This window comes from Nelumbo lutea, chromosome 6, assembly GCF_056320005.1.
Source record: "Nelumbo lutea isolate HS-2025 chromosome 6, American lotus-T2T, whole genome shotgun sequence".
Lineage (NCBI taxonomy): Eukaryota > Viridiplantae > Streptophyta > Magnoliopsida > Proteales > Nelumbonaceae > Nelumbo > Nelumbo lutea.
Window position 1 is genome coordinate 14,260,051 of NC_142689.1, and position 11,812 is coordinate 14,271,862.

General features: G+C 39.0%; 1 protein-coding gene across 1 annotated transcript in view; it reads right to left on the reverse strand.

Moving 5' to 3' along the window:
• The window catches only part of LOC148847499 (Vacuolar protein sorting 55 (VPS55) family protein), a 35,105-nt gene extending 27,772 nt beyond the window's left edge, over positions 1 to 7,333 (reverse strand). Inside the window, exon 1 of the mRNA XM_088949337.1 lies at positions 7,071 to 7,333. The gene's annotated coding sequence lies outside the window, so the exon portion shown is untranslated. The remainder of the gene's footprint in view (positions 1 to 7,070) is intronic.
• Positions 7,334 to 11,812: the final 4,479 nt, after the last annotated feature.

Consider the following 11,812-nt stretch of genomic DNA (forward strand, 5'->3'; position numbering starts at 1 on the left):
AAGCACACATGCATACCAAAAGGAAGATGAAAAGAAAAGAAAGAAGACATCACCTTTGCCCCACTTCTTAAAAAAGTGCATCATATATGTAAGTCAGTACGTCTGGATTTTGTTTGCTTTTATGCAGTGTGTCCATATCCATTTTGTTATATATATTTCTTGATTCTCTACATTCACATTTTAGGGTTTTGGAGAATCCTAGCCTCCATCCAAGTGGAGTGTACTTCGTCAAATTTATTTCCTTTACATGATTGGAATATAAAGCTAGAGTGAAATTAGACTCATGCTATGGCCTATTGTATTAACAGTTGATGATTTTGCTGAAAACATCTCAAAAAAAGGAAAGAAAAGAAAAGGTTGTAAACTTGTAATGATTAAGTACTTAACATTTACACTTTACACTCTAATCCAGTGTTTTAAAAGTGAGAATGGCAACTAAAACACAGGATTCCTACTTCCTAGAGATTGAGGTGCAAGACACAAGGCAAATAACCAAACAAAGTGAGGCACCACTTCTGAAAAAGCAATCAAAAGAAAATTTCAATATACAACAATATCATCATTGTCATCATCTAAGCCTTGTCCCAACCATATGGGGTCAGCTACATGAATCCTGTTTCGCCATTCCATTCTAGTCAGTGCCATATCCATTGTTAAATTATGAGAAAGGTTCAAAGTATCGGAAATGCAATGTGTATTGGAAAGACAATTTTAAGAAACGTATCGGGATACGTTTTAGATACGCATGGATACAGACGAAAAATCAAGATACGCATAAATATGATAGGAAATTCAAATAAACCATAAAAATATATTAGTAACAATACTTACAAGTTTTATATGATTGTAAATAAGTCATTTAAATGTAAAAAAACATAATTTAATGTTTATATAAAATGTGACATATCAAGATATAATTAATAACCGTTGAAAAATGATGGAAAAACTAAAATGTGATAAAAGCAAAAAAAACTAAAATGTGAATGTATATACATCAATTTTCAAATAACCAATATAATTTATCTTAATATTTATTAGTATATAAATTTTAATAATTAATTTCAGCATTTATTAATAAGCACCACTAAAAAAAAGATGAAACTTACTTAAAACTAAAAATGTATATAGTTGTAAGTTGTAGCAAACAAATTGGAGTGGCTTAGTGGCGAAGTTATGGGCATTAAAATCTAGTGACCAAGGTTCAAGTCTTGCTATTGCTAACATCTGTAGTTTTTATACTAACAAAACGAAATTAATGAGAGAGAGGATCATTAATTAATCGAATTAATGAGAGAATTGGAATTAGGCACTAAAATTCAAGTTTGAATTTAAATTTGCTTTAAATATGGGAAATATGGGACTAATTAACTAATTAATGAAGGAGAAGTTAGACATAAATACAAGAGTAAGAAACTACATTAATGAGAGAGATTCTGTTATGGACGCATTCGTGGGGAAGAAGTACCGCCGCCGGCAGCAGCAGTAACGTGGGACCCTCATCAAATTATCTAGCTAGCCACAGTTCATCTTAACTTATCCTTATCTTATCTGCTTTCTTACTCTTATCTTATCTGTTCCAATAAGGATTACTATAGAGTCTGATTTATCTTAGGGAGTTTTTATCCTTCTTGAGTAGGGATCTTATCTATCTTATCTGTAAGCAGTTTAGTTAGTCTTATCTAGGAGTCTTATCTATCTTATCTGTAAGCAGTTTAGTTATCAAGGAGTCTTCTTACAAGGAGGACTCTTACCTCTTGTAATCTCCTATTTAAGGAGCTGAAATTATTGAATAAAGATATCAAATTTCCAGTCAAGAAAGAGAGTAAAAGGAGAGTTCGGTGATCTCTTTGACAAATCACCCTCCAGGACGCCAAGATAGGTTCAGCTAGGAAGGGAAGGAACAAGGGAAAACAAGAGCTTTTCCCCGTGGACCGACCCGTGACGATATCCTATTCCCGGGCCCATAACAACTTGGTATCAGAGCCAACCGTCATGGGAGATCTGGAGCAGCTATCATCCAGGGTCCACGAACTGGAGCATAGGCTTGTGGAAACCAGCGTGGAGGTTCGTGAGGTCAAAGACGATGTCCGGGAGCTGCGACGCTTGCTGAAATCGTATTTCTCTAACAAGGAGAGGAATCCAGAAGGGGCTGTAACCACAAACAACCGCCGACCAGACTTGACGGAGTCATCCGGCGAACAGCAGGTCGTCGCCCCGGTAGCCGCGGTCGTTCCCAAGTACAGCAGGCTGAAGTTCCCTTCATACAACGGCGCCGGAGATCCTTTGGGATGGCTGTACAGATGCGAGCAGTTCTTCCGCAATCAACGAACAGGGGACAGTGACAAGGTAAGCTTGGCCGCATTCCACATGACGAAGGAGGCGCAGCTTTGGTTTTATAAATTGGAGCATGAGGAACCCGGGCTCAGTTGGACCCAATTCAAATCCTACTGCCTCCTCAGGTTTGGGCCCCCATTGACGAGCAACCCGTTAGGTGAACTGATCAACCTCAAACAAACGGGAACGGTGGCTGAATACCAACGCCAATTCCAGACCCTCCTTGCCAGAGCAGCTTCGGTACTACCGGACTAGCAGGTTGACATGTTCACCGCAGGGTTAACAGAACCCTTGAGGGTGGATGTGGAGATGCAACACCCCCCCAACCTGGTTATAGCCATGAATCTAGCTCGCGCCTTCAAACAAAAGATGCAGTTCAGCCACGGAACCTTCAGTATGGAGCGGCCTCCATCCGCATGGGCATCCTCGGAACCACTCGGAATGGTTCCATCTTCAGCAGCCAGCCAAGAATGGAAACCACAGACGAGCCACAGTTCCAGATCAGCATCCAGTGAGGGGAGCAGCGTTGTTGCACCCCCTATTAAGCACTTGTCCAGGGCTGAGATGGCGGAACACAGGGCGAGGGGACAGTGTTTTAATTGTGATGAACTATACTCCGCAAGGCACAAGTGCAAGAGACTTTTCTGCCTCATGGTGGAACAAGAGGACGATGAGGATGAACCTGTTATGGACACACCGCCTGACAGCACATTACGGCGCAGTCACAGGCAGCAGCACACACAGCAGGCTGCGCAGCAGCACGCATTGTCCAGCAGCGCCGCACAGCAGCACGTACCTCCTGGCAGCGCGTAGCACGCACCGCACGACAGCAGCACGCACCACACGGCAGCTGCACTGTGAGACGCGCACGCCGCCCGGCAGCAATAGTAGAGCGAGACCCACACGACAGCTCATCAGGATGGGTCCACACTTATCTCTTCTCGCCAACTCGCCGCCAGCTACTCCATCTTATCTTATCTTATCTTAAATAGGAGTTGTGTTACCATTAGGAGTAGGTAATTAGGAGTTTGAGTTCAAGTTGGAGTTTGAGTTTAATTAGGAATTTTCTTCTGTAATCTCCTATTTAAGGAGCCATGAATTAATGAAAAGGCATTGAATTTTCGATCAAGAGAAGAGCTTGGGAGAGTTAGGGTGATCTCTTGGACAAATCACCCCCTAGTTTGCCACAATAGGGTCAGCACGCAAAGGGAAGGGCAAGGGAAGGCTAGGAGTTTTCCCCGTGGACCGCCCCATGACGAGATCCTACGCGCGGCCCATAACAGAACCCCCTTCATTGGAACCCGATCCAGGAGGGCTAAATCATTCCACCTATACTGGATTCCCTTGAATGAACTCCAAGACACATATCCAAATTTCGAGCTTGAGGACAAGCTCGTAGTCCAGGAGAGGAATAATGTTATGGACGCATTCGTGGGGAAGAAGTACCGTCGCCGGCAGCAGTAGTAATGTGGGACCCTCATCAGATTATCTAGCTAGCTACAGTTCATCTTACCTTATCCTTATCTTATCTGCTTTCTTACTCTTATCTTATCTGTTCCAATAAGGATTACTATAGAGTCTGATTTATCTTAGGGAGTTTTTATCCTTCTTGAGTAGGGAGTCTTATCTATCTTATCTGTAAGAAGTTTAGTTAGCCTTAACTAGGAGTCTTATCTATATTATCTGTAAGCAGTTTAGTTATCAAAGAGTCTTCCTACAAGGAGGACTCTTACCTCTTGTAATCTCCTATTTAAGGAGCTGAAATTATTGAATAAAGATATCAAATATCCAGTCAAGAAAGAGAGTAAAAGGAGAGTTCGGTGACCTCTTGGACAAATCACCCTCTAGGATGCCAAGATAGGATCAGCTAGGAAGGTGAGGAACAAGGGAAAACAGAAGCTTTTCCCCGTGGACCGACCCGTGACGAGATCCTATTCTCGGGCCCATAACAGATTCGGTATTAAATATAAATTAACCAAATTAATGGAAGAAGGGGAACGAAACAATTCAATTTGTATCAGCTTGTTTCGGGCTCGTATTGGTCGATACATATCTGAAACAGCCCGATACAGGCCTGTATCGTCCGATACATACAAAAAGAAATGGAACAAATGATTTATACGAGTTCCGTTATCGGGTTCTTATCGGAACAATACATATCGGCCGATACAGCCTGATACGTTATGATATTTTAAACCTTGATTATGAGTGCTTAAATCATTTCTTATTATTTTCACTCAAGTCCTTTTTGGTCTGCCCCTGGCTCTTTTAGGGTTCAATGTTAATGGCTTAGAATATTATGTTGTCAACACATGCTTACTTCCATGCGTTCAAGTCCTACATAAACTAAATTGTTTAAATTCTAAGCATTTTTTATAGGAAACAGTAACTTCATTAGCTTGAAAAACAGAAATACAACTGTCACCTATAGAAGTAAAAGGTGACCCTGATCATAAAATCAAATTATAACACAGCCCAAAACAAAGACTCTCTATTCACTCCTTGCCTTGCTAGATTGTCAGCTAAAGCATTTGCTGACCTCCTAGTCCAACTAACAAGTACACCCATTTCTCTTGTGAGGCTCAATAATTCCCTTACAGGTTGCCTAAGGGACCACATTCCCAAACTATTTGTTTGCAACCAACCTACTACTAATTTTGAGTCTCCCTCCACTTCTACCTGTTCAATACCCAATTGCTTGGCCAATCTGAGCCCTTGGCGGAGGGCCAACGCTTCTGCTCTAAGCAAGTCCCCCAATCTTATTGGATCAAAATACATAGCTAGGACCCTTCCTCCCGCATCTCTAAACACACCCCCAATTCCAGATGGTCCAAGGTTCCCCACAAAGTTGCCATCAAAGCTTAGTTTCACATTACACTGCAAAGGAGGGGACCAAACTGCTTGTATGGTAGAACATGAAAAAGAAGACCCTGCTATTATACTACATCCTCTAGTCAAGTCATCCATACAGACATCCTTGAAGAAGTAGAGTTTTCAGCCAATGTAGCATTGATGACGATCCCTTCTATATAAGCTCAGGAACTGGTTTTTCTTTCCCTTGGAAAATCCTGTTATTTAACTCTTTCCAAACTAACCATAGGATAGCTGCCCTCATTGTTCTCCACATCACCCTTCCCTTCTTCTTTGGTTGTTGAAAGAAAACTAGGGTCAAGGAGATCCTCTACACTTGAGGGAGGATTCCACCTGCAATCAAAGAGAGAGGAGAACCAATCCCAAATAAGAGCAATAAAAGGACAATATATTAATAAATGATTCATCATCTCATCACTTCTCAAGCAAAAGATACAGACATGTGGAGACAAGCACCAATTTGGTCTTTTTCTTTGAAGCACTTCCAAGGTATTAATTTTTTGGAGAACCACTTCCCAACAAAAAACCCTTACCTTTGGAGGTACGAAAGCACTCCAAACTTCTTTAACAAGAAAGGAGGTAACCAGGTTTGTTGGGAGCACCAAAGCATTGAAGAAGGAAGAACAAGAAAAACAACCTGAAGAGGTTTCAGTCCAGATTCGACTATCACGATAGGATTGGTCCAAGAAAACTGAGCTGAGAAGAGAAAAAAGTTCATTTGCCAATCCCACTTCTAAGTCCCTCAAACCTCTCCTTAGTCCTAGATCCCAAGAATCCCCAAAGACATGAAAAGAAGAAATAACTAGAAATTTTTCAAAAAGAGGGAATAGATGAGTTCTATTCAACATTAAGTTGCATATTCAAAAAAAGATTGCAACAAGCCAGGTGAGGAACATCTAGGTTTAGGAGAGGAGCACCCCACAAAATAAGCCTCACTTGGGATCCTATGCATGCACAAGACACACCTTCAAAAAACTACTCTATTACTCTAATCATTAACAATAAAGAATCTTTCTGGCCAGTGATCCCAAGGAAGTGTCATGACCCACCTGATAACCAGACATACAAACATCCAGTCACAAAACCAGCTTCTATATAGGAAAATTAATAAATTCTCCAACACATCCATTTCTAAATACGGTGCAAAACTGTTTTGTCCGACTCTTGGTTCAATCGGCCACGATAATTTGGTTGACCAAGAGGTACCTCATTTCAACTCCGCAACTATTGTTGAATTACCATTTCCAAGATTCACTTGTTTGTTCACAGCACCTCCTCCCCCCCCCCCCCCCCCCAAAAAAAAAAAAAACGTAAAACTGGTAGAATAAGAAACCCAGAACATCCAATTCCCATCATCTGATATTGGCAATGACCTTAAAATCATTATGATAAGCACCCAAGACGGTAATAAGACCAAGCCCAGCATACAGAACATTTCCTATTTCGCCCTTTTTCCAACCATCCGACAATAGTACAATTCAATAGAAACAAGTCTTGAAAATGAACTAAACCCCCTAACAACGCATTGTTTTACTTTGTGTTAATCTGTGAATAACATAAATTAGCACTATTTTTCAAAGAGGCCTAAACGAAACAGAAGGAAATTAATTCAAACACCGAAACGAAGATTGCTCACATGCATCTCCTCAAATCAAAGAGCACAACATATAATCTCCTGAAATTATAGATGATTAAGCATGACTCGAAGCACAACATAACAAATAATATAATCTTTCCCCTTGTATTTCTGGCACAACGGAATTGGTAACGCATGACAAAATTGCAAGTCAAAGAGCCTCTTCTGCTGAAATTTGGAGTTACATAACGGAGAATATTAAATCGAGGAATTGAGATGTGATTAGTACCTTCGATCGTCATCGCCATTTCTGCAACTGGGAGGTCTAATAACGAGAAACAGAAGAAACAGAGAAAGAGAGAAGAAGAGGATGACCCCAAAGAGGAAAGTTTTGTCAGCCAAAGACAGAACTACAACGTCAAAATCCACTACCTGTGTCGTTACTTTGCGCCGGGTGTGTCGTTAACCATATACATAACAATAGCTGTATCACCTTTGTTTTCACGCTGCTTCCACTCCAAAATCTCAATTCTGTTGTACTGGTCTTCACTCTTCAGAAGTTGATCAATCCCCCATTAAATCATGAATTCATGATTGGAGCTTACTCAGCCCATTCGCAACTTCGCCTGGAGCTACCTGGGCCCATGAGCCGAGCTTCAGCCACAATATAATGAGCCTTTGACCTTGATTAATGATTAGATTACACCAAAACCCAATAACAAAGAGAAAAGGAAGCCCTACGGGTTGTTTGATAGGGCTGAAAATGGACCCGATCCGTTTATCGAATTCAAATATCTGATTATTTTTTTTTTTTTTAGGAAAAGGTGAGGAAAAGAAATAAAAGGTACGGTCCTTTTTCTATTTTTTCCTTTAAATCAAATACAGCCTTATATTTTATATTATTTTATATGTATTTATATTTATACTCCTTCCAAACTGAACCTAAGGATTAAAGAACAAAACTAATTAACCATTGAAAGAATTTTTAGCTAATTCTAAACTCCCTGGGATATTAAATAGTTGTATTAGTTGCACGAATTTGTTACAAGAAGTCAACAACCATATATATATAAGTATGTACATAGCTAAAGTGCAAGTTATATTCAATTTAAAACATTAGTTTGAATTTCATCATGTGACGTATAGACCTGTTCGTGCTTGGTTTTGCCAAAATTTGAATGTACTCAGCCCGAAGCCTGATATAGTGTAAAATCAGGCTTTAAGCCTGACCTATAAACAGGTCTACGTATGATTTTCAAACTGTTGCATGGATTTTTCTTCATGGGCTCATTTGTCTAACGTGGGCCTGATGGGTTTGATCATCAACACCCCATTAAGCTGAGCATGGAGGAGAATATGTTCAACCTAGAGAGTAGAGAGTAGTAAAGTGAAGTGCTGTTTAGACCTTTTGAGTGGAGGGTTAATGACATTCCATGTGAAGTTCAAGCAATGAGTGAAGCCTAGGTAACTCACAAGTAGCAATTGCAATGCTATGGTACTCTAATTCAATGCCGGGAGTGAGATACCGTGGCTTGCTTACAAGGCCCAAGATACCAAATTTTCACCCAAAAAGGATATAGAAGCGACACTAAGATTTTCTACCATTAGGGCATCCTGACTACTCTTGATATTAAGCATGCTTGAATATGTAAAGGAGAGGATCGCTTTAGTAGTAGTCCATGAGTGGCGATGCACTTTAGATAGCATAAGATTCTCTTCACTAATGATAACCAATTTGTAGTGGGAGTTTGAAACTTTGAATGAACTGCCTAGTTTTATTAATTGCAAATAGAACTATTTATGGGCAGGGCCGGACTAAGTTTGCGCCGAGCTTTCTCTGTGTCAACAGAAAACATTCATGCCTGAGTCTAAGCCTGACCCGACCATTAGTCCTTGATCTTGAGTTCAAGTCAGGCCCTCATATAAAGTTTGAAGTTCGGGTCAGGCCATAAATTTGAAAGATAATTGTTTTTCTTTTTTTTATTCAATAAAATAGTTTTTTATTTATATTAAAAGTCCTCAAAACTCAAAATAATAAAAGATCTCACTATTACTTGAAAAAAGAGAAGATGAACAAAAAAAATATTTTGTGTGTGTGTCTATCTATCTATCTATATTAAATATTTAACATATATATATATATATATATATATTAAATAAAATATTTTTATTATATAATATATATTATAAAGTCAGACTTAGGCTCGAGCTCAGACTAGGCTTTTTTAGAAAGGTAGAGCTCAGCCCGAAAAAATCGAGCCCGAACCCATGGGCCTAAAATCATGTCCAAGCCCGACTTAGAACAGGTGGGGCAGGGGCCGACCCATGAATAGGTCTAATTGCAAATGACATTTTAGGGCACATAATGGTGACATATTGTAAAGCACCCACAATGTGATGATATCAAGGGATTGGGAAATGTATCACCATCAGTTATAGAGGGCAGAGTACCAAGTAAAATTTGGTGTTTGAAGTGGTATAGCATCAAACATATTTGCAACTTGTGGTGTAAGTTGCTAATGTACCTGCATTGAGATAGGCGCAAGCCAACAAAGGAGAAATAAGGTTCAATACCAAGGAAGTAATTAAGATGTAATGAGTGCCAAGATTCCTCATAACAAATGTCCAACCAAGAGTAATTCGGCAATTTGGCTCAAATGGAAGGCTCATTCTAACTTAAAAAAGAACTAAAATAATTAAAATAAAAAAGGTCAAAAACTACTGAATGGATTGACAGTTCAACTGCCCGATTTAGTAGGTCATTGACCAAATCAACGGTTTTTGGCCAAAGACCGGATTAAGGGTGAAATGGAACTAGTTATGTGAATGGTTTTTAGGCAAAATGGTCTGACCAACCAAGTCAACTATGGTTAAAAAACAATACTACTTTCAAATTTCAATGGCCCTATAACAACGAGGTCATTGACATAAACAAGCAACAGAACTACAAAGGAGCCAAAGTGGTGTATAAGGAGAGATGAGTCCATTTTATGAAAAATATGTCTTTTACTCTATTATTTTCTTCCAAAAATTGATATAAATTTGATACAAAGTGGTGTATAAGGAGAGATGAGTCCATTACAAAAATGTGTCCTCCCCTTTTTTTCTAAAATGGACTAACACCTCCCCTTTAAATGTCGTGATTCGACAAATACCTCCCCTTCATTAGTAATCCATCGACAACCGTTTGCATCTAACAACATCTAGTGTGAATTTTTTTTGAAAACCCATCTTTGCCCCTTTGGACATTATCAACAGAAAGGCTCTCACAGTTTTATTGTCCTCGTCCATGTTGCCCAGACCCAACATGTGAAACTGCGGCATGAGCAACAAAGACTTTGTGATCGATGTGGTTTCCTGCAACCATTGTGACTTCTGTAGGAGCAATGGTGAAGCCAGGAGTTGTTGAGGTTTATGCTGAAGAAGATAGTTTTCACTTCGTCTCCCAACAAACACTAGGTCATAATCTCCACCCTTTCACCCCAATTTTTCATTCATTGATTAATTGGTCAATTGAACTACTCTACCATTTGCCCCTTACGATGGAGAAGAAAGAGTTCAGATCGGCGTACTGGTCATACGGGAATGACAAGAAACTCGAGACAGACATTCCATGGATTCCACCATGAAATCGTGAGGCTTACGATTCTGAGTTGGAGAGGCATGGGTGAGTGACAAAATATGATCAATGGATCAAGAATAAGTGCTATGAGAATGCATCCTTTTTCATTTGTTTGTTAACAACAGAGGAATGCAAAGGAAGAAAAGGGATTATCTAGAGGAATTGGAATTTGGAATAGAACAAAGATCGAGAATCTGTGAGGAATCTCTTTTATGTATGTCTGAAATAGCTTTTATTTGTTAATTGCATTTTCACGATAACCTGTAAAGCTGCAACCATTAAAGCTTTAAGGTGTTTGTGATCAATGAAATAGAAATGCCCAAACAAATTGGATGCTGTCGGAGCTGATGATCAGTTTTGAAGTGCTTAAAAACTAGTTTTTCAAAAAAAAAAAAAGTGCTTAAAAACTACGTTTCAAAAGTCTAATATATTTAATTCATGTTGATGATAGTAATGTTTTTTTACTTTAAGGGTATATTAGACTTTTCAATTCCTCTGTTAAATATAACTGTCAATGTTGATGGTAAGGGAGGTCTTAGTCCATTTTGAAAAAGAAATGGAGGTTTCAGTATTTAAGAGAAATATCAAAGAAGGTTTAAGCCTATACCCAAAAAACATAAAAACATAGGTTGCCATTTGTGTGCTGTGCGTGTGGGGTGATCGAAGTCTTTTACCCATATTAGTCCCGACTATTTGGGTTCTTGGGAGGGGAAGAATATAGGTATGGTTCTAACTTTTGACATTTTTTGGCACAAAGTGATTACTCTCGAAAACACATGTTCTCACACTTGCCAGCCTGAGATTTCATGCACTTAAATCTGTACAACTTTTCCAAATTAATCACCATTACAAAATTGTGGTGGTGAAAGCCTGAGCTTCTTTTATTTTCAGTCTTCACTAATGGTGTGTTTGGTTTGAAGAAAAAAAGTAGGGAAAGGAAGAGAATGGTAAGAAAACCTTTACAAACCTTATATAGGTTTTGCTCCCTTTCCCTCCCTTTTCCTTCTTTTCCCTACCATTTCCTTCAAACCAAACATAAACTAGAAGAACCATCTTTATACCAAGCAAAAATTATGTCTTGAAGCTCAACTTTCAAGTTTCCCCAATAAATCTATTCAATTCTGCTCCTTCCACACCAATCAGTTTTACTTACAAAAAAGCAATTCAAATAACATGAGCAGCCTTTCCTCACCCTTCTGTGAGTATCCCAAATCTTTTCAAATCTCTTGTCATATTAAGCATAATCTTCTTTTCCATTGAGTATTATTTCTACTTACCCAACCCCATCAAACATCACTGTCAATGTGATTTTGTAAACCCAGAAACAAAAATAAAAAAAATAAAAATAAAAAAAAAGAAATGGGAAAGAGAGTTGAGAAATACCTGTAGAAGAAGTCTCTATCAAATCA